Here is a 23,444-nt window from a genome sequence, read left to right as displayed (position 1 = left end):
ATTTTGGCTTGTTAATTTTGTGGGAAATATATTGGGTTGTGTAGATCATTCACATTGTCCATTGCCCCTTTTACTAACACGTTTCAAAGGAAAATTTGTTGTATGGACTGCAAAATTATTGTTGAATAAGGCAAACTGCAAAACCTGGTAGTTGATAGGAAAACCTATCTTGTGCCCAAGAAAATGTTCAAGCTCGTGAAGGTAATAATTGACATTCCCCATGCTCTGAGAAGCCCAAGTAACTGTTTTTTTATTATTTATTTATTTTTATTCAGATAATCAGTAGGTTGTATGCTGGTACTCACAATTGAGTTTACAACTGCAATTTATACTGAGTGTGCTTTTCACTCCAAATCTCCATATCCATTCCTGGTCTCTGATCACATAGTGGTGGATTGGGGAGGGAGGGAGGTGAACTGAAGAGAAACACAATGGGCCTACAAAACTATAACAACTTTAAGGGATGACCACATACTAATGAGGGTCTGACTTTTTTTGGGGGGGGGGGTATTTATAAGAGTCTGCTGGCCAATATTCCTCCAGCAGTAGCGCTTCACCACCCCTGGAATCGATAACAGGTCGCAGCAGTCGGTGTCGCCACTGGACGGTGATGTCTTCATGCATTCTGCTCTGTCATCAGCTTTTGAAGGAGCCCAGCCAGAGCTGTAGTATTGCCCAAGTTTACCTTTCAGAGGACCTGGCTAGCTTTTTCCACCTCATCAGCTTCCAGAATAAATATTGTTGCATTCTGAAAATATCTTCTTACTTTATAGTGAGTGGTCACCACAGTGATAGCATCCCCCCCCTCTCTCTCTCTCTCTCTCTCTCTCTCTCTCTCTCTCTCTCTCTGTGTGTGTGTGTGTGTGTGTGTGTGTGTGTGTGTGTGTGTGTGTATGAGAGACAAAGTCAAAAGCACTACTTAACTTACTGGTGTACGCTCCACCTCACACCGGCCTATGTTCACTGGGCCTTGACCCGCCATAAACTGTAGCTACAAATGGTCACTCACTCACAAGCCTGACCCGCTATCTATGCACATGCGCAAGACAAGGGAAGTTACATGAATGCATTTAGTTTTTTAATATATTAACCAATGATTGCTGACGCGCTGCGATATTGAAGGTTCTTACATCCTGTAAAAAGTTGATCAAAATTGGAGAAGGTTGAGTGAAAACCATTTTTAAATTTAGTTGCATTGATGTGGAATGTTCCCATTGTGTTCTAATGACTGTAACACACAACATATGTTTGGTAAGTTAGTACCCGTACTCACACAGAGTAATTTTCCTGTGTATCTCAATACTTTATCATGCACATTGAGCTTTAATACATGATTTGACACACAGTTTATTTCATTCTTCATGGTTGGCGAACCTTGTGAGAATGTATTACTTGCAGCATCCATTCCCAAGTGGAACAACGTCCAATTGGGTTTTACAGTATGCTGCGAAAGATCAGTTTTTGTGTGATTCAGAAAATCCAACGCTACAGTTGCAGAGTAACCCACAACGGCATGAGGTAATACTTCCATATATTCATGAAAATTCGTTGGTCCAGTACGGAAATTGAACATTTTGACTCGAATGATGCCTTATCATTGCGTGTGATGTCTACTGTGGGCCGGCCGCGGTGGTCTAGCATTTCTAGGCGCTCAGTCCGGAACCGCACGACTGCTACGGTCGCAGGTTTGAATCCTGCCTCGGGCATGGATGTGTGTGATGTCCTTAGGTTAGTTAGGTTTAAGTAGCTCTAAGTTCTAGGGGACTGATGACCACAGATGTTAAGTCCCATAGTGCTCAGAGCCATTTGAACCATTTGTCTACTGTGGAGAATTCGGTTTGTTCCTATCTGCAAGGTACAGACAGGTTACCAACACTTGAGCCCCCGTGTCTTCTAAAAGCTATCTTCCATCTACCATGCCCCCAAGCAGCACTCCATCTCTGCACACACTTTTGCTACATTCTATTTTACTTGGAACACCGTCCGATGGTTAAGGAATTCTATTTGGTGTTTAACGAACGCTTATTATGACGACATTCACTTTGCTTTCTGTTTCAGCAGTCATGTGTCCTATGCCCGACCATCCATTCACATTCATAATGTTGCGATCAGTGACATTGTTTCCAAATGTGGCTCATACATCCACACCTGGCCTTAATTTCAGCCGGAACACACCAGATCAGCGTTCTGGTGCCTCCCAGGAAGGTGTTTTTCTAACTCACTGGAACTAATTGACACTTGAGGTGTGTGTGTGTGTGTGTGTGTGTGTGTGTAGGGAGAGGGGGTTGGTGGGTGTGTGGCTCTCCCTAGTATACTCAAGTTAAGTTCATTGAGCAATTACACTGCAACTACAAAATTGTTAAGTATTTCATGGCCACTTGTTGACAGATTGCCTGTTTCCAGAATGAGATTTTCACTCTGCAGTGGAGTGTGCGCTGATATGAAACTTCCTGGCAGAGTGAAAATCTCATTCTGGAAACATCCCCCAGGCTGTGGCTAAGCCATGTCTCCGCAGTATCTTTTCTTTCAGGAGTGCTAGTTCTGCATGGTTCGCAGGAGAGCTTCTGTAGAGTTTGGAAGGTAGGAGACGAGATACTGGCAGAAGTAAAGCTGTGAGGACCGGGCGTGAGTCGTGCTTCGGTAGCTCAGTTGGTAGAGCACTTGCCCGCGAAAGGCAAAGGTCCCAAGTTCAAGTCTGGGTCGGGCACACAGTTTTAATCTGCCAGGAAGTTTCAGATTGCCTGTTGTCTTGTGTCTTGGCCTACATTAGTTTGATGTTTTTTCTGACGTTCCTCTAACATGAGTGGCTGGCATTGTCAAAGCTTCCCCATGCACTGCTGGTGGCGGCAGAGGGTGAAGCTTTGATAATGCCAGCAACTCGTGCTAGTGTGACGCCTATAAAATCATCAAACAAATGTTGGCCGAAGAACCAGAGACAGAAGCCAACAGGCAGTCTGTCTACAGTCCAACCAATTGAACAGTAAGGCTGACAGCTGTTGATAACATGATGTCATAGTCACAAAGACTACAAAGTTGTGCCAGTATGTATGGAACAGAACTAGGAAGCAAAGTGACAGTGCTACAGTGGCAGATAGTAGCAACTGTCGTTTATATTAAATCTTATGGTTTTATTGTTGTGATTATTAGAAATTATATTTTAAAAACCTGAATTTCAGAGTAGTGTTTTGTTAAAGTGATTTCTCATTGTAACTTTTATCGCAAGTTTAAAAAAAAAAAATCAAAGCTTGTGATTTATGTGGCTGCTTATTCTGCACTTTGTGCTGCTGTGTGTCCAGTTCTTCCGACCACTTAGCAGCCATAATGGTGGCAGGCAAATCCTTTTGGATTTTCCATCCTAACTCATAATGCTGATAGTCCCTTTTTGAATTGTTCTAATGTACGTGCCGTATTCAGCCCATCATGATACATAGCGCATGTCTTTGCGTCACTCACTGATTGTATCTTAGGCATATGCAAGTGTATGTTGTCGGCCAGTTACCCAAACCAGCAGCAGCTTCCCAATTGTCATTAATTGCTGACATATCCTCAGTTGGTATACATCGATAAAGGAGCCACTAGACTAGCTGCAATAGGATCCACAGAAGGAATAAGTATACTGACTTTTTGCCTTCACTGCACTGGCTTTTCTGCTCTTGCTATCTGTTGTTAAACTGTCCAAAACTTCGGCTGGTTTCTGCCTGGTCATTCCCATGTTTCTGGCATTTCTGCAACCTCTATCTGATAATACGAAACAATATACTTACAGTACACCACCAAACAAGGACATATGTCACAAAACATTCAGACAGAGGCACAAAGAATAACAACAGTAATTCTTAGAACAGTTCAGAGGCCATTAAGACTCTGCACACTGATGTGCTTCATGCCCCCAATGTTGGCATGTCTCACATTGTCTGGGCAACGATACATACACATAATTCATGACATGCTAAATTATCCCCTCTTGTGGGTCTGTGGGTTAGAATAGGCCCGTGGTATTCCTGCCTGTCGTAAGAGGTGACTGAAAGGAGTCTCTCACATTTCGGCCCTTCTGTGATGATCCCCTGTAGGGTTTGACCTCCATTCTTCAAAATTTTCCTTAAGAGTGAGCCAATTGGGTAAGGGCGCCCTACATGGTGCATCGTGCCCATAGTGCATTGAGATCTTTAGCCCCCTTTCTCGTCGTCGCATTGCAGTCCCGCTCATTCTCCATCTCTTGGGTGAGGATATATTCCTGGGTGCAGTTTCCACCATGCACTATGCGGTGTCGCTTTCTGCACCTACGACGACCATGGACTCCTTTGCATCTTATATCCAGCACGGTTGCCAATCTGTTGTGGTGGGGCCGCCATGTACCCTGTTGGTTATAGCCCCCTGACAACACAAGGATCGCTCTGCTGATGCCTGCGCCATTAACTCCCCACATATGCCAAGGAGTAGATGCCTATCTCCCTGGGGCATCGGGACTCTCAGCAATGGCCATCCTGCCAGGTGGCCCTTGCTGCGGCTGGGTGGCACCCGTGGTGAGGGCCCCTGGTCGGAGTGGGTGGCATCAGGGTGGATGACACGCGATGAAGCGTAGTACATCATCTCTCGCTGGTGGACCTCCACCAGCAGTCTCTAAGCGATCGAGGTCTAACCTCAACCTAAGAAAATCCGACCCAATTTCGTTTGCCTCCCTGGCCACACCATGCGAGGAACGCGTGGCTAAGGATGGCAGTGAAGCTTATTCACCCCAGTACCTCGTCTCTATGTGAGTTGATCGGGAATCATTCATGTCAACGAAGTCTCAGTTCTTTGTGGAGCATTTAGAGGACAAGTTTGGGGAGGTGGAGGGCTTGTCCAAAATGTGCTCTGGGTCAGTCTTGGTCAAAACAACTTCCTCTACCCAGTCACGGGTGCTCTTCGCCTGTCACAAGCTGGGGATGTTTCTATGTTTCTGTTTCCATCATGCCCCATAAGAGCTTGAATATGGTTCAGGGTCTTATCTTCCACAGGGATCTGCTTTTGCAGTCTGACAATAAACTGCGCTCCAACCCAGAACGATGACGTGTTCACTTCGTCCAGTGCATTCATTCGAGTCCGAGGCATAATAAGGTTGCCACCAGTGCCTTCATCTTGACCTTCAAGGGTGACACATTACCCGTAATGGTCAAGGTGATGGCTTACTGCTATGATGTGAAGCCATATATCCCTCCCCCAATGCGGTGTTTTAAATGCTTAAAGTTTGGCCATATGTCTTCCCGGTGTACTTCCAGCGTCATATGTTGAGATTGTGGACATCCTTCACATCCCAATACTCCATGTGCCCCACCTCCCATCTGTGTTAACTGCAGAGAGCACCATTGCCCTTGCTCGCCGGACTGTAGCATTCTACAGAAAGAATGGAAGATAATGGAATAAAAGACCCTGGACTGCCTGACCTACACTGAAGCTAAGTGAAAATATGAGAGGCTCCATCCTGTGCGTATGACATCTACCTATGCCACCGCTGCGACAATGGTTCTACCATCTTCCGTTTTGCCATGTACAGTTGGCTCTCAGAGCCGTCAGAATCTACCTGCCCCCTTGGTGATGGGGGGCACTTTGCTCCCTGTTGCTCCTGTCCTGCACTACCTACTTCAGCAGCAACCCCCCCCCCCCCCCCAACCGTCAGGGACATCAGTCCCCACTTCTCAGCTGCAGAAGCGTAAGTCTTCTTCGGCTCCTCTCGCCAGGAAGAGGTCCCTTGGGTCACTCCCTTCCTGGGTTCCGACCAGTGGTAAAGCGGATACCTGCCAGTGGCTGAAGCAACCACAGGTAGCTGGTCGTAGGGCTTCACGGTCCTCCTCAGTTTTTGAGAATGACCCATTGAAGCTCTCCCAGACAGAAAACCCGAAGGAACAGCGAGAGAAACCAAAAAGGAAGAAGGCATCCAAGAATCCAGACCTTATGGTGGCACCCATACCAACGCTCTCTACAAGCTCTGCGTCTGAGGATGAGGTGGCGATTCTTGCGTCCGCTGAGGACCTAGATCTCGCCAGACCCTCAGCCACAATGGATGTCACTCGCACAGGTACTCTATCGGTGGCAGCAGATGACACTGAGACGTAACCTGCCTCCTTGAGCACTTCATGCCGTCCCATCCTAACATTGACATCATCCTCCAGTGGATTTGCAGCGGTTTTTTCCACCACCTTGCTGAGCTCCGACAACGTATCAGCTTTCACCCTTTTTTCTCCATTGTTCTCCAGGAAACTTGGTTTCTGGCGATGCGAACCCTTGTCCTCCATGGCTGTCAGGGTTATTATAAGAATCGGGAAACTTATGAGAGTGTATCTGGTGGAGTCTGTGTCTATGTCCTTAACTCTCCTTACAGCGAGTGTGTCCCTCTTCAAACATCTTTAGAGGCTGTCGCTGTTTGGGTGTGGACGCCTCATGCTGTTACTGTCTGCAGTCCCTATCTTCCACTGCATGGTAATGTCCCACAGCATGTATTGGCTGCACTGATAGCCCAACAGCCACCACCTTTTCTATTACTGGGCGACTTTAATGCCCATAACCCTTTGTGGGGTGGATTGGTGGCAACAGGCCAAGGCATTGTCGTTGAGCAAGTGCTAGCACAGCTCGACCATTCTCTTGTAAATAATGGTGCCTCCACATCATTTCAGTGTGGCGCATGGCACATACTCAGCCATCGACCTTTTGGTCTGCAGCCCTGGCTTTCTACCATTTGTTCAATAGAGTGTACATGATGATTTGTGTGGTAGTGACCACTTTCTGCTCTTTCTGTCACTTCCCCAGTGTCACTCTCCTGGGAGCCTCCCCAGATGGGCTTTGAATGAGGCTGACCAGGCTTGTTTGCCTCCATTGCCACTATTGAGCCTCTATCTCATGGCGCCTTTGATGTGGTGGTTCACACGATAACCACCGGCATCGTTTCTGCAGCGGACTCTGCAATTCCCTGTTCTTCCGGGTCCCCTTGGCGGAATACTGTGCCTTGGTGGTCACTGGAGGTCGCTGAGGCGATTAGAGATCGGAGGTGGGTCCTTCAACATCATAAGTGGCACCCATCACTGGACCACCTCCTTGCTTTTAAGTGGCTCCTTACCTGAGCTCGATGCCTTATTCGCCGATGGAAGCATGAGTGCTGGGAAAGGTATGTCTCCACCATTGGCATCCGTACCTCTCCATCACAGGTGTGGGCCAAGATTAGGTGACCCTGTGGATATCAGACCCCCCCATCAGCGCACCTGGGATTTCCCTGAATGGAGCAGTCTGTACTGAATCAGACACGATTGCAGAATTCTTAGCAGAGCATTATGCTCAGAGTTCTGCTTCTACGAATTACCCACTGGCCTTCCACTTCCTGAAAAAGTGGTTGTAATGTCGGAACCTTTCATTCCATACGTGCCACCCCGAATCGTACAATGCTCCATTCAGTGAGTGGGAATTCCGAAGTGCATTAGTCACTTGCCCTGATACAGCTCCTGGGCTGGATCGCATCCACTATCAGATGCTCAAACACCTCTCAGTAAACTGCCAGCGACACCTCCTAGACCTTTTCAACTGTATCTGGTTTGAGGGTGTGTTCCCGTCTCAATGGTGCGAAAGCATTATCAGACCAGTGTTGAAGCCTGGAAAGAACCCACTGGAGGCAGACAGCTACCGCCCCATTAGCCACCAACTTTCTGTGCAAGTTGCTTGAACGCATGGTGAGCCGGAGGTTGAGTTGGCTACTTGAGTCTCGGGGCCTTCTGGGTCCGTCTCAGGGTGGGTTCTGTAAGGGCCGCTCTGCCACCGATAATCTGGTCTGCCTGGAGTTTGCCATCCCTATGGCATTTGCCTACTGTCAGCATCTGGTTGCTGTCTTCTCTGACATGCGGAAGGCATACGATACAACATGACGACATCACATGCTCACCACGCACCATGGGTGGGGTCTTAGGGACCTGCTCCTGATTTTTATTCAAAATTTTTTCGCTTCGTTCCTTCTGCGTGAGAGTTGATCCCTCCCATAGTTCCTCTCAAGTCCAGGAGTCTGGGTTTCTGCGAGGCTGTATCTTGAGTGTCTGCCTCTTTTTAGTTGCTATAAATGGGCTAGCTGCAGCTGTGGGAATGTCCGTATCAGCTTCTTTGTATGCTGATGACTTTTGCCTATACTATAACTCCACTGGCATTGGGGCTGCTGAACGACAATTACAGGGCGCTATCCACAGGGCGCAGTCTTGGGCCGCCACGTACGCCTTCCAGTTCTCGGCCACCAAAACTTGCTTTTTTATACCCTATTGACTTGGCTCCCTCATGTTTGGCAGCTTAAACAAACATGCTGGCGCCATCTTAACGCTCTTCGTTTTTTGAGTCACACCAGCTGGGGCGCCGATCGGTCTACCCTTCTATGACTGTATCAGGCATTGATTCAGTTCCATCTTGATTTTGGGAGCCTGGCATACAGTTCAGCTTCGCCTTCCACATTGCGGTTGCTTGAACCCATACTTCACTGCGGGATCCGACTCGCAACTGGCGCTTTCCGCACAAGCCCTGTAAACAGTATACTTGTGGAGGCTGGTGTCCCTCCATTGCGGATCTGGCGCCATTGATTACTGGCCGCTTATGCTGCACATGTTTGTAGCTTGCCCGAGCATCCAAATTACCGCCTCCTATTCCCCAACTCGGTCGTCCATCTTCCCAATCGGCAGCCCTGGTCAGGGTGTCCGATTGCGGTTCGCATCTAGTCTCTTCTCTCTGGGCTTGAGTTTTTCACTCCCCACCTCTTTTCCGGACCCATATGTGTGTACCCCTGTGGTGTGTGCCCCGCCCATGCCTTCAGCTGTATTTAGCACATGACCCGAAAGACTCAGTCCCTCCTGAGACCCTCCGCCAACGCTTTCTTTCCATCCTTGCCGCGTGTCCCGGCTCTGTCGTAGTTTGTACCGACAGTTCGATGGTTGCTGGTTGTGTTGGTTATGCCTTTACACTTGGGGTACAATCTGACAATGCTTATTGCTGGATGGCTGCAGGGGTACAATCTGACAATGCTTATTGCTGGATGGCTGCAGTGTTTTCATTGCCGAGCTGGCAGCCATCTCTCTTGTCCTAGAATATATCCACTCCTGCTCAGGTGAGTCCTTAGTTATCTGTAGTGACTCCCTGAGTGGTTTACAAGCCATCGACCAGTGTTTTCCTCACTCTCGTCTGGTGATGGCTATCCAGGAGTCCATTCATACTCTTGCCCATTGCGGCCGCTGTGTAGTTTTTGTGTGGACCCTGGGTCATGTCGGTATCCTGGGTAATGAACGTGTTGACAGACTGGCCAAACAGGCTATCAGTGAACCGACACTGGAGATTGGCCTTCCAGAATGTGATCTCCAGTCAGTATTGATGCAGAAAGTCCTTGGTACCTGGGGTGGTGAATGGCACACCGTGCCTTCACCCAACAAACTTCGGATCATCAAGGAGACTACAGGTGTGTGGCGCTCTTCCATGCGAGCCCTTCGCAAGGACCCAGTTGTTCTGTACCGGCTGCGCATTGGCCACACCTGGCTGACGCACGGTCATTTATTGCGCTGCGAGACCCAACCTCAATATCGCTGTGGATCAGCGTTGACAGTGGTCCACATCTTGTTGGACTGCCGCTTTTAACTGCGCTCAGACAGACATTTGCACTTCCTGATACGCTCCCTGCATTTTAAACAGATGACGCTGCCTTGGCAGGCTAAGTTTTGAGTTTTATTCAAGCAGGGGGCCTTTATGGCTCTATCTGAGAGTTTGTCTCTTTTGTGTGTTGCATCTGGCCTTTGGCCTACAGTTTTAGAGTGGGATTTTTAGAGTGTCTCTTGGTGGTTTGTCTTTTCCTTTTTTTGTTTCCATGGTCAGCCATCCACTGTAAACCTCTGTGGGCTTTTAATTCATTTTTTGCTTTTAATTCATTTTTTTCTGGTTTTTGTCTGTGTCTTTCTTGTTCTGTGTCGTCCCCTGTCATCTCCATTGCTTGTTTTTATTCCCTGTGGGTGTTTCATGGTCGCGGAGAAAGGGACCAATGACCTTTGCAGTCTAGTCCTTTCAACCCCACAAACCAACCATGCTAAATTGTAATATTGGCTGCAGATAGTACTCTCTATCTCACTGGCCACGAATAATACTCTCTAGAATTCTCCCTAAACTGTGAAGATCCGCAGGTCCTCTGGTTTGTCAAACTGTACCCAAAACTTTCTTTGCATGTCGGTTCTATCCACTATTGGCATGCACAGAAACTGCACAACAAATGCCACAAAAATATAAAGCCCACTCGCCAAACTCATACAGTTGGTACCGCAGGTCGGAGCTGGCGTAAGCAGTATCACCATCTGAGGTCAGCAGGGCAGCTGTAGCTGGCAGAGACCACACACTGTGGCCAATGTGTGAGAGTCCCACATTGGGTCATAGAATGTGGCACTGGGAAGGATGGTACTTGGACTGTAGCTTCCAGCAAGATTGACATGTGAGGCATGTGCCCACTCTGGACGATGATCTGCACCAATGGAAGCATTCAGGAACTGGTGGACATTGACAGAGAGTCTGGGCTGTCCCCAGCCCAAGCTTGATCAGGCATCCTGTCCCGTTGGCTACCAGCAGGAGGTGGTCACTCAGAGGGGACACAGTTGTACAAAGATACTTAAGTTGTCTACGTACAGTCCTCGGAACAGGTAGCTGCCTGCTGATAATGGAGGCAAAGTGCTAGGTAGATGAGTGGATACTTTGTCTGCCACTGCAGCAGTCTCCACCTTCAAGTCAGCAGCTGATGGGAGATGGCAGTGGTTGGCAACTCATACATATCTTTGTGCAGTCATGTACAGAGAATGTCAGTGAGCATCTGAGAACAGCTGAGTACATCTGAGACTGAGAATCTAATATGGAGGGTATTTATGAGAGTTTGCTGGCCAGTGTTTCACCAATAGCAGCATCCCCATCCCAGAAGCAACAGCAGGTAATTGCAGCTGAGTGTCGCTGTTGGATGGCAATGTCTTCAGTTAGTAGTTCTGCTGTTCTTACTTAATCAGTTCCTGAAGGAACACAGCTACTGCATGGTGTTGTCTAGGAGGGAGTGGACTAGGCCTTAAGTAAGAGTTGAACATCATTCATGACCAAAATATTTATTGAACAATGTATGCTTAAAAAATTAATCAAACCAATTAAGAAAAATTTACTTGCAAGCTTCCAATAGTTAATTAAAAACACGTAAATACAATAACAAGAATTCTTGCAAAGGTGATTGTTGTTGTTGTTGTTGTTGTTGTTGTTGTGGTCTTCAGTCCTGAGACTGGTTTGATGCAGCTCTCCATGCTACTCTATCCTGTGCAAGCTTCTTCATCTCCCAGTACCTACTGCAACCTACATCCATCTGAATCTGCATAGTGTATTCATCTCTTGGTCTCCCTCTACGATTTTTACCCTCCACGGTGCCCTCCAATGCTAAATTTGTGATCCCTTGATGCCTCAAAACATGTCCTACCAATCGATCCCTTCTTCTAGTCAAGTTGGGCCACAAACTTCTCTTCTCCCCAATCCTATTCAATACCTCCTCATTAGTCACGTGATCTACCCACCTTATCTTCAGCATTCTTCTGTAGCACCACATTTCGAAAGCTTCTTCTTGTCCAAACCAGTTATCGTCCATGTTACACTTCCATACATGGCTACACTCCATACAAATACTTTCAGAAACGACTTCCTGACACTTAAGTCTATACTCGATGTTAACAAATTTCTCTTCTTGAGACACGCTTTCCTTGCCATTGCCAGTCTACATTTTATATCCTCTCTACTTCGACCATCATCAGTTATTTTACTCCCTAAATAGCAAAACTCCTTTACTACTTTAAGTGTCTCATTTCCTAATCTAATTTCCTCAGCACCACCCGACTTAATTTGACTACATTCCATTATCCTCGTTTTGCTTTTGTTGATGTTCATCTTATATCCTCCTTTCAAGACACTGTCCATTCCGTTCAACTGCTCTTCCAAGTCCTTTGCTGTCTCTGACAGAATTACAATGTCATCGGCGAGCCTCAAAAGTTTTTACTTCTTGTCCATGAGTTTTAATACCTACTCCGGATTTTTCTTTTGTTTCCTTTACTGCTTGCTCAATATACAGATTGAATAACATCGGGGAGAGGCTACAACCCTGTCTCACTCCTTTCCCAACCACTGCTTCCCTTTCATGCCCCTCGACTCTGATAACTGCCATCTGGTTTCTGTACAAATTGTAAATAGCCTTTCGCTCCCTGTATTTTACCCCTGCTACCTTCAGAATTTGAAAGAGAGTATTCCATTTAACATTGTCAAAAGCTTTCTCTAAGTCTACAAATGCTAGAAACGTAGGTTTGCCTTTTCTTAATCTTTCTTCTAAGATAAGTCGTAAGGTCAGTATTGCCTCACGTTTTCCAACATTTCTACGGAATCCAAACTGATCTTCCCCGAGGTCGGCTTCTACCAGTTTTTCCATTTGTCTGTAAAGAATTCGCGTTAGTGTTTTGCAGCTGTGACTTATTAAACTGATAGTTCGGTAATTTTCACATATGTCAACACCTGCTTTCTTTGGGATTGGAATTATTATATTCTTCTTGAAGTCTGAGGGTATTTCGCCTGTCTCGTACATCGTGCTCACCAGATGGTAGAGTTTTGTCATGACTGGCTCTCCCGAGGCCATCAGTAGTTCTAATGGAATGTTGTCTACTCCCGGGGCCTTGTTTCGACTCAGGTCTTTCAGTGCTCTGTCAAACTCTTCACGCAGTATCTTATCTCCCATTTTGTCTTCATCTACATCTTCTTCCATTTCCATAATATTGTCCTCAAGTACATCGCCCTTGTATAAACCCTCTATATACTCCTTCCACCTTTCTGCCTTCCCTTCTTTGCTTAGAACTGGGTTGCCATCTGAGCTCTTGATATTCATACAAGTCGTTCTCTTCTCTCCAAAGGTCTCTTTAATTTTCCTGTAGGCAGTATCTATCTTACCCCTAGCGAGACAAGCCTCTACATCCTTACATTTGTCCTCTAGCCATCCCTGCTTAGCCATTTTGCACTTACTGTCGATGTCATTTTTGAGACGTTTGTATTCCTTTTTGCCTGCTTCATTTACTGCATTTTTATATTTTCTCCTTTCATCAATTAAATTCAATATTTCTTCTGTTACCCAAGGATTTCTATTAGCCCTCGTCTTTTTACCTACTTGATCGTCTGCTGCCTTCACTACTTCATCCCTCAGAGCTACCCATTCTTCTTCTACTGTATTTCTTTCCTCCATTCCTGTCAATTGTTCCCTTATGCTCTCCCTGAAACTCTCTACAACCTCTGGTTCTTTCAGTTTATCCAGGTCCCATCTCCTTAAGTTCCCACCTTTTTGCAGTTTCTTCAGTTTCAATCTGCAGTTCATAACCAATAGATTGTGGTCAGAATCCACATCTGCCCCAGGAAATGTCTTAAAATTTAAAACCTGGTTCCTAAATCTCTGTCTTACCATTATATAATCTATCTGATACCTTTTAGTATCTCCAGGATTCTTCCATGTATACAACCTTCTTTTATGATTCTTGAACCAAGTGTTAGCTATGATTAAGTTATGCTCTGTGCAAAATTCTACCAGGCGGCTTCCTCTTTCATTTCTTCCCCCCAATCCATATTCACGTACTATGTTTCCTTCTCTCCCTTTTCCTACTGACGAATTGCAGTCACCCATGACTATTAAATTTTCGTCTCCCTTCACTACCTGAATAATTTCTTTTATCTCGTCATACATTTCATCTATTTCTTCATCATCTGCAGAGCTAGTTGGCATATAAACCTGTACTACTGTAGTAGGCATGGGCTTTGTGTCTATCTTGGCCACAATAATGTGTTCACTATGCTGTTTGTAGTAGCTAACCCGCACTCCTATTTTTTTATTCATTACTAAACCTACTCCTGCATTACCCCTATTTGATTTTGTATTTATAACCCTGTAATCACCTGACCAAAAGTCTTGTTTCTCCTGCCACCGAACTTCACTAATTCCCACTATATCTAACTTTAACCTATCCATTTCCCTTTTTAACCTACCTGGTACAGAAGCAAATAACCAGAGCCATTTCCTCATCCCCTCAAACCCAGAACCTCCCACAGAAGAACCACAAAAGTGCCCCACTTGTGACAGGATACTTTCTGGGACTGGATCAGACTCTGAATGTGGCTCTCCAGCAAGGATACAACTTCCTCAAATCCTGCCCTGAAATGAGATCCATCCTTCATGAAATCCTCCCCACTCCACCAAGAGTGTCTTTCCGCTGTCCACCTAACCTTCGTAACCTCTTAGTTCATCCCTACGAAATCCCCAAACCACCTTCCTTACCATCTGGCTCCTACCCTTGTAACCGCCCCCGGTGTAAAACCTGTCCAATGCACCCTCCCACCACCACCACCTACTCCAGTCCTGTAACCCGGAAGGTGTACACGATCAAAGGCAGAGCCACGTGTGAAAGCACCCACGCGATTTACCAACTGACCTGCCTACACTGTGAAGCTTTCTATGTGGGAATGACCAGCAACAAACTGTCCATTCGCATGAATGGACACAGGCAGACAGTGTTTGTTGGTAATGAGGATCACCCTGTGGCTAAACATGCCTTGGTGCACGGCCAGCACATCTTGGCACAGTGTTACACTGTCCGGGTTATCTGGATACTTCCCACTAACACCAACCTGTCAGAACTCCGGAGATGGGAACTTGCCCTTCAGTATATCCCCTCTTCTCGTCATCCGCCAGGCCTCAACCTCCTCTAATTTCAAGTTGCCGCCGCTCATACCTCACCTGTCTTTCAACAACATCTTTGCCTCTTTACTTGCGCCTCGACTGACATCTCTGCCCAGACTCTTTGCCTTTACAAATGTCTGCTTGTGTCTGTGTATGTGCGGGTGGATATGTGAGTGTGTGTGTGAGTGTATACCTGTCCTTTTTTCCCCCTAAGGTAAGTCTTTCCGCTCCCGGGATTGGAATGACTCCTTACCATCTCCCTCTAAACCCACATCCTTTCGTCTTTCCCTCTCCTTCCCTCTTTCCTGACGAAGCAACCATTGGTTGCGAAAGCTTGAATTTTGTATGTATGTATGTGTTTGTTTGTGTTTCTATCGACCTGACACACACAGCGTAAATCAGATGTAGGCACCTCCCGAATCGAGACAGTTCTGCATATGGTGCTAGTAACTGCTTCTAATATCTGGCAAGAAAAAGGATCTTTAAGGTTAACAGATACTCAAATCATAAATATCGTTAACCCCTCAGTTGTGGAACTGAACACAATATGACTACGGGCGTAATTACACACCCACTTATCAATAAAGGGGCAGAAGCCAACTCGTCCACTTTTAATAGTAAAAAGAAAAAATAATAAAATAAAATAAAATCGGAATCTTATTACTGAACACGCACCAAAATCTCAACAAGGAGATAAGAAGATTTGTCCATCAATTGCAATTCAGTTTCAAAACAATGCCAAGTGCCATAATGGGAGGAAAGGGCTGCCAAACAGGGCAGAAAAATCAGCAAGATCTGAATGGATGCACATGGTTGGCAAACGAACTTCGATTACATTAGCAGATGATATCTTAAATATTAAGAATTTGGCATGAATCCTGTTCTCCCAGAATTGACAAATTAACTAGCATGCATGAAAGCCACTCACAGCAATAAATGGGGTGACTTAAACCAAAGACCACAGAGCTATCATATGCAAGAAGGTAAATGCGCAGTATGTCTTGATTACAGAAAATCATAAATTTACACTGGTATAATTAGCAGTTGGTACAGCTGTGGAGGTGGGTAAGGCAAATAACCAGATGGCAATGGACTGGGAAAGACAATAGAAAGTAACATATTGCAAACCTCACGCTGTCGCCAGATTCACCCAACAGAAGAGAGGTACCCCACCGTAGTTCTAAGATGGCTTGCTTCCATCTTAACCAAGTCGCCGCAACCACGGACTTCCGCAGTAGGAAGGCTGCTTCGTGTCCTCTGGAGTCGCCAGGATGAAAACTTATTCTCAGACATGCGACCCCAAGTGGACAGAGAAATCACACGGCCCAAATCACAATATGCTGTGCCTGAATAGCCCTTCCTGCCCACCACCTGCTGCCATCCAACTCACTCCTCACACTGCCATTTGCTTATGTCAAAGTGGCACACACTGTGCTAGAGGCGAAGATGGCATGCAGAAGACATATGTGACCTATCAACACCTTGTTATAATCAAGTTTCCATTTTATTTGTAGGTGCAAAACTATAAAGCAATCTAATTGATTTGTAACGCAGGACTAAAAGCTTCCAAATAGTCTACTCCCCCCCCCCCCTCCCCCCCGCTTAAAAACTGTTAACTGTCTTTCAGATGCCTAACTTGCTTTTGACACAACATCCAGCGAGATGTTTAGGCCATATTGTAAATTCTGTAGAAGTTTTACAAGACTCCAGATTTTTGGTTTGATCCAGGATCGTATTCATCATACATTGCTCTGTACCAGTTTTTGTATGTCAGCTTCAGCTATTTAACTGAAACTTGTGTTACTATTGCATTGCACAAGATCTAGTTTGTAGTTTGTGAATTTGATAGCCATGCCAAGTTTTCTCAGTTGCGGTTTTCTGGCGGTGAGGGACTTAACTTTGAGTTGCATTGTCAGATGATAGGTTGCAACCTTCAGATGCCTCACATAGTTGATCGTTGGATATCTAATTTTCTTCTGATATTCATGTTCATTCTTGTTCTCTCCTGTGACTGTCTTAACTTCAGCAGATTCTTCTTTATTTTCAATTATTATGTAAAAAATGACATCAAGGGCAACTATGTCTTCTTTATCAAATAGATTGAATTTTTTGCGGGACAAATTAAAGTAGGCTAATATACGAATAAAAGTCCTCTCTTTTATTTCTTTTCGGTCTTTTATTGTTTGTGATCCGCTCAGAACATAGCAGTTACATCTGGAACTTACCAGGCTAGTAAGATCCACATTACATGCAAACCGCGTAGTTCAGTGGTACTTTTTTCTTTTATTGGATTTATTCCAGATCACTTCAGCCCACAGATTCCTATTTAGATTTTGTGGGTGTATTGCTTATCATGTTGAATGCACTACTATACATTTCTTTTTCAGGCCTTCCATTTTGTTGAAATGTACCAGTTTTCAGATTCTGAAATTGGCAGGGGTAAAATACAGAGAGCTATTTACAATTTGTTCAGAAACCAGATGGCAGTTATAAGAGTCGAGGTGCAAGAAAGAGAAGCAGTGGTTGGGAAGGGAGTGAGACAGGGTTGTAGCCTATCCCCGATGTTATTCAGTCTGTTGTCCAAGACAGCAAAGGACCTGGAAGAACAGTTGAACGGAATGGACAGTGTGTTGAATGGAAGATATAAGATAAACACCAACAAAAGCAAAACAAGGCTAGTGGAATGTAGTCAAATTAAATCAGGTGATGCTGATGGAATTAGATTAGGAAATGAGACACTTAAACTAGTAAATGAGTTTTGCTATTTGGGAAGCAAAATAACTGACGATGGTCGAAGTAGAGAGGATATAAAATGTATACTGGCAATGTAAAGGGAAGCATTTCTGAAGAACAGAAATTTGTTAACATCGAGTATAGATTTAAGTGCCAGGAAGTCTTTTCTGAAAGTATTTGTGTGTAGTGTAGCCATGTACGGAAGTGAAATGTGGGCGATAAATAGTTTAGACAAGAAGAGAATAGAAGCTTTCAAAATGTGGTGCTACAGCAGAATGCTGAAGATTATATTGGTTGATCACGTAACTAAGGAGGAGGTACTGAACAGAGCTGGTGGTGAAACACCAGCAGTCTGTAAGCGATCACGAGCTCAATTCAACACGCAGAAGTATGACCCCAAATCGTTCCCCTCCCTGGCCACACCATGGGAGGAACATCAGGCTAAGGATGGCAGCAGATCTTATTCGCCCCAGTACCCTGTATATTTGAGAGCTGATGGGAAATCTTTCATGATGATGAAGCCTCAGTTCTCTGTTGAGCATTTAAGAGGACAAGTTCGGGGAGGTGGAGGGCTTGTCCACAATGAGATCTGGGTCAGTCTTGATCAAAACTGCACCCTCTGCCCAGTCACGAGAGTTACTCGCTTGTGACAAGCTAGGGGGATATTTATGTGACCACCACGCCCCATAAGACCTTAAATATGGTCCAGGGTATCATTTTTCACGGACATCTTCTTTTGTAGTCTGACAATGAGCTGCGCGCCAATTTAGAGTTACGAGGTGTACATTTCGTTCGGCGCATCCACTGGGGTCCGAAGGATAATCAGGTTGCCACTGGTGCCTTCATCTTGGCCTTTGAGGGCGATACATTGCCCGAGAAGGTCAAGGTGATGGTCTACCGGTGTGATGTTGTTGTTGTTGTTGTTGTTGTTGTTGTGGTCTTAAGTCCTGAGACTGGTTTGATGCAGCCCTCCATGCTACTCTATCCTGTGCAAGCTTCTTCATCTCCCAGTACCTACTGCAACCTACATCCTTCTGAATCTACTTAGTGTATTCATCTCTTGGTCTCCCTCTACGATTTTTACCCTCCACGCTGCCCTTCAATACTAAATTGGTGATCCCTTGATGCCTCAGAACATGTCCTACCAACCGATCCCGTCTTCTGGTCAAGTTGTGCCACAAACTTCTCTTCTCCCCAATCCTATTCAATACTTCCTCATTAGTTGTGTGATCTACCCACCTGATCTTCAACACTCTTCTGTAGCACCACATTTCGAAAGCTTCTACTCTCTTCTTGTCCAAACTATTTATTGTCCATGTTTCACTTCCATACATGGCTGCACTCCATACAAATACTTTCAGAAACGACTTCCTGACACTTAAATCTATACTCGATGTTAACAAATTTCTCTCCTTCAGAAATGCTTTCCTTGCCATTGCCAGTCTACATTTTATATCCTCTCTACTTCGACCATCATCAGTTATTTTGCTCCCCAAATAGCAAAACTCCTTTACTACTTTAAGTGTCTCATTTCCTAATCTAATTCCCTCAGCATCACCCGACTTAATTCAACTACATTCCATTATCCTCGTTTTGCTTTTGTTGATGTTCATCTTATATCCTCCTTTCAAGACACTGTCCATTCCGTTCAACTACTCTTCCAAGTCCTTTGCTGTCTCTGACAGAATTACAATGTCATCGGCGAACCTCAAAGTTTTTATTTCTTGTCCATGGATTTTAATACCTAATCCAAACTTTTCTTTTGTTTCCTGCACTGCTTGCTCAGTATAGAGATTGAATTACATCGGGGAGAGGCTACAACCCTGTCTCACTCCCTTCCCAACCACTGCTTCCCTTTGATGTCCCTCGACTCTGATAACTGCTATCTGGTTTCTGGACAAATTGTAAATAGCCTTTCGCTCCCTGTATTTTACCCCTGCCATCTTCAGAATTTGAAAGAGAATATTCTAGTCAACATTGTCAAAAGCTTTCTCTAAGTCTTCAAATGCTAGAAATGTAGGTTTTCCTTTCCTTTCTTCTAAGATAAGTCGTAGGGTCAGTATTGCCTCACGTGTTCCAACATTTCTATGGAATCCAAACTGATCTTCCCCGAGGTCAGCTTCTACTAGTTTTTCTGTTCGTCAGTAAAGAATTCGTGTTAGTATCTTGCAGCCGTGACTTATTAAACTGATAGTTCGGTAATTTTCACATCTGTCAACACCTGCTTTCTTTGGGATTGGAATTGTTATATTCAGTCTGAGGGTATTTCGCCTGTCTCATACATCTTGCTCACCAGATGGTAGAGTTTTGTCATGACTGGCTTTCCCAAGGCTGTCAGTAGTTCTAATGGAATGTTGTCTACTCCCGGGGCCTTGTTTCGACTCAGGTCTTTCAGTTCTCTGTCAAACTCTTCACGCAGTATCATATCTCCCAATTCATCTTCATCTACATCCTCTTCCATTTCCATAATATTGTCCTCAAGTACATCGCCCTTGTGTAGACCCTCTATATACTCCTTCCATCTTTCTGCTTTCCCCTCTTTGCTTAGAACTGGGTTTCCATCTGAGCTCTTGATATTCATACAAGTGGTTCTCTTTTCTCCAAAGGTCTCTTTAATTTTTCTGTAGGCATTATCTATCTTACCCCTAGTGAGATAAGCCTCTACATCCTTACATTTGTCCTCCAGCCATCCCTGCTTAGCCATTTTGCACTTCGTGTTGATCTCATTTTTGAGACGTTTCTATTCCTTTTTGCCTGCTTCATTTACTATATTTTTATATTTTCTCCTTTCATCAATTAAATTCAGTATTTCTTCTGTCACTCAAGGAATTCTACTAGCCCTCATCTTTTTACCTACTTGATCCTCTGCTGCCTTCACTACTTCATCCCTCAAAGCTACCCATTTTTCTTCTACTGTATTTCTTTCCCCCCTCCTTGTCAATTGTTCCCTTATGCTCTCCCTGAAACTCTGTACAACCTCTGGTTCTTTCAGTTTATCCAGGTCCCATCTCCTTAAATTCCCACCTTTCTGTAGTTTCTTTAGTTTTAATCTACAGCTCATAACCAATAGATTGTGGTCAGAGTCAACATCTGCCCCTGGAAATGTCTTACAATTTAAAATCTGGTTCCTAAATCTCTGTCTTACCATTATATAATCTATCTGATACCTTTTAGTATCTCCAGGATTCTTCCATGTATACAACCTTCTTTTATGATTCTTGAACCAAGTGTTAGCTATGATTAAGTTATGCTCTGTACAAAATTCTACCATACGGCTTCCTCTTTCATTTCTTAGCCCCAATCCATGTTTACCTACTACGTTTCCTTCTCTCCCTTTTCCTACTGACGAATTCCAGTCACCCATGATTTTTAAATTTATTGTCTCCCTTCATTATCTGCATAATTTCTTTTATTTCATCATACATTTCTTCAAATTCTTCGTCATCTGCAGAGCTAGTCGGCATATAAACTTTAACCTATCCATTTCCCTTTTTAAATTTTCTAACCTACCTGCTCGATTAAGGGATCTGACATTCCACGCTCCGATCCGTAGAACACCAGTTTTCTTTCTCCTGATAACGACATCCTCCTGAGTAGTCCCCGCCCGGAGATCCAAATGGGGGTCTATTTTACCTCCGGAATATTTTACCCAAGAGGATGCCATCATCATTTAACCATACAGTAAAGCTGCATGTCCTCGGGAAAAATTACGGGTGTAGTTTCCCCTTGCTTTCAGCCGTTCGCGGTACCAGCACAGCAAGGCCGTTTTGGCTAGTGTTACTAGGCCAGATCAGTCAGTCATCCAAACTGTTGCCCCTACAACTACTGAAAAGGCTGCTGCCCCTCTTCAGGAACCACATGTTTGTCTGGCCTCTCAACAGATACCCCTCCGTTGTGGTTGCACCTACGGTACGGCTATCTGTATCACTGAGGCACGCAAGCCTCCCCACCAACGCAAAGTCCATGGTTCATGGGGATCTATAGAGAAATGTCAAAGATAGAAAATTGTAGCGAAGTACAGGAAGACCTGTAGTTTCTCAACGCTTGTTCCAGGGATTGTCAGTTGACACTTTCGTGCCCTGCAGTGGTTGATGATTCCCAGATAGTGTGTAAGTCATGCCTTATTAGATGCACCACCGGTGTGATGTAAAGCCTTATATGCCTCCCCTGATGCAGTGTTTTAAGTGCTGGAAGTTCGGCCATATGTCTTCCCGCTGTACGTCCAGCGTCACATGTTGAGATTGCAGACGCCCATCACATCCCAATACTCTATCTGTGTCAACTGTGGAGAGCACCATTCGCCTTGCTTGCCTGAGTGCAGGATTCTACAGAAAGAAAGGAAAATCGTGGAGTACAAGACCCTGGACAGGCTGACCTACACTACGGCTAAGAGAAAATTTGAACGCCTGCATCCTGTGTGCATGATATCATCTTATGCTGCCGCTACATCAGTTCTGGCACCATCAGCTCCGCCAACCCAGGTCACCTCTCGGAGCCGGAATTCTACACCTGCCCCCTTGATGATGGGGGGGCATTTCCCTCCATGTTGCTCCTGCACCACCTACTTCGAGAGCAACAACACCCCCCCCCCCCCCCCGCCGCCCCCTCCCGGCCCATCCCCCTACCGCCCCCCCCCCCCTCCCCCAAATGGGACACATCCGTCCCCACTTCTAAGCCAGAGGAGCATAAGTCTTATTTGGCTTCTCTCGCTGGGAAGGGGTCCCTTGGGTCACTCCCTTCCCAGGTTTCTTCTAGTGGCAAAGATGACACCCACCAGTGGCTGAAGAGCCCAAAAGCAGCTGGTCATAGGGCTTCAGGCTCACCCTCAGTCCCGGCGACTGAGCCAGTGAAGTCGTCCCACTCGGGGAAACCCAAGGAGCAGCAAGATAAATCCAAAAAAAAAAAAAACCCCTAAGTCCAAGGAAATTGTTGTGGCACCCACACCACCGCTACCTACAAGCTCTGCGGCTGAGGATGGGGTGGAGATTTTGGAATCCGCTGAGGACCTAGATCTTGCCAGACCCTCAGATGCAATGGACATAAACTGCTCAAGATATAAATCGGTGGCAGCAGGTGACTGTGAGGCATAAACTGCCTCATTGAATGTTCCATGCCTTCCCAGTCTCACGATGTCATCCTCCAGTGGAATTGTTGCGGTTTTTTCCACCACCTGACTCAGATACGGCAACTGTTAAGCTTTACACCTGCTATCTGCATTGCCCTCCAGGAAACCTGGTTCCCAGCAATGTGGATCCCTGCCCTTCGCAACTATAAGAGATATTACAGGAACTGTAGCGACTATAATCAAGTGTCAGGTGGAGTTTGCGTTTATGTCCTAAACTCGGTCTGTAGTGAACATGTGCCCCTTCAAAGCCCTCTTGAAGCTATGGCTGTCAGAATAAAGACGACGCAGAAAATAACTGTCTGCAATGTATATCTTCCTTCAGATAGTGCAGTACCCCCTGACTGTATTAGCTGCACTGATTGATCTACTCCCTAAACCTTTCGTACTTCAGGGAGATTTTAATGCCTGTAACCCCTTGTGGGATGGTACCATGCTTACTGGCCGAGGCAGAGATGTCGAAACTTTACTGACGCAATTCGACCTCTGACTCTTAAATACTGGGGCCGATACACATTTGAGTGTGGCTCGTGGTAGTTACTCAGCCATTCATTTATCAATTTGCAGCCCAGGACTTCTCCCATCTGTCCACTGGAGAGCACATGACGACCTGTGTGGTAGTGACCCATCTTCCTGTCACTGCCCCAGCGACAGGGAGGAGTGTCGGTGAGCTCTACAGTGGCATAAGCGGCACCCTTCCCTGGGGCACCTCATAGCTTTTAAACGGCTCCGTGCCCGTGTTCGCTACCTTATCAGACAACGGAAGAAGGAGTGTTGGGAGAGATACGTCTCCACCATTGGGTGCCACACGTCACCTTCCCAAGTCTGTACAAAGATCAAACG

The 23,444-nt window shown here is 45.5% G+C and overlaps 1 protein-coding gene across 1 annotated transcript in view; it reads left to right on the top strand.

Moving 5' to 3' along the window:
- Window positions 1-23,444, top strand: part of LOC124619343 (protein CASC3-like) — a 110,752-nt gene that overhangs the window by 1,134 nt on the left and 86,174 nt on the right. The window lies entirely within an intron of this gene.

This window comes from Schistocerca americana, chromosome 6 (genome assembly GCF_021461395.2).
Source record: "Schistocerca americana isolate TAMUIC-IGC-003095 chromosome 6, iqSchAmer2.1, whole genome shotgun sequence".
NCBI classification, from domain to species: domain Eukaryota; kingdom Metazoa; phylum Arthropoda; class Insecta; order Orthoptera; family Acrididae; genus Schistocerca; species Schistocerca americana.
This window is presented reverse-complemented; position numbering and strand designations above follow the sequence as displayed.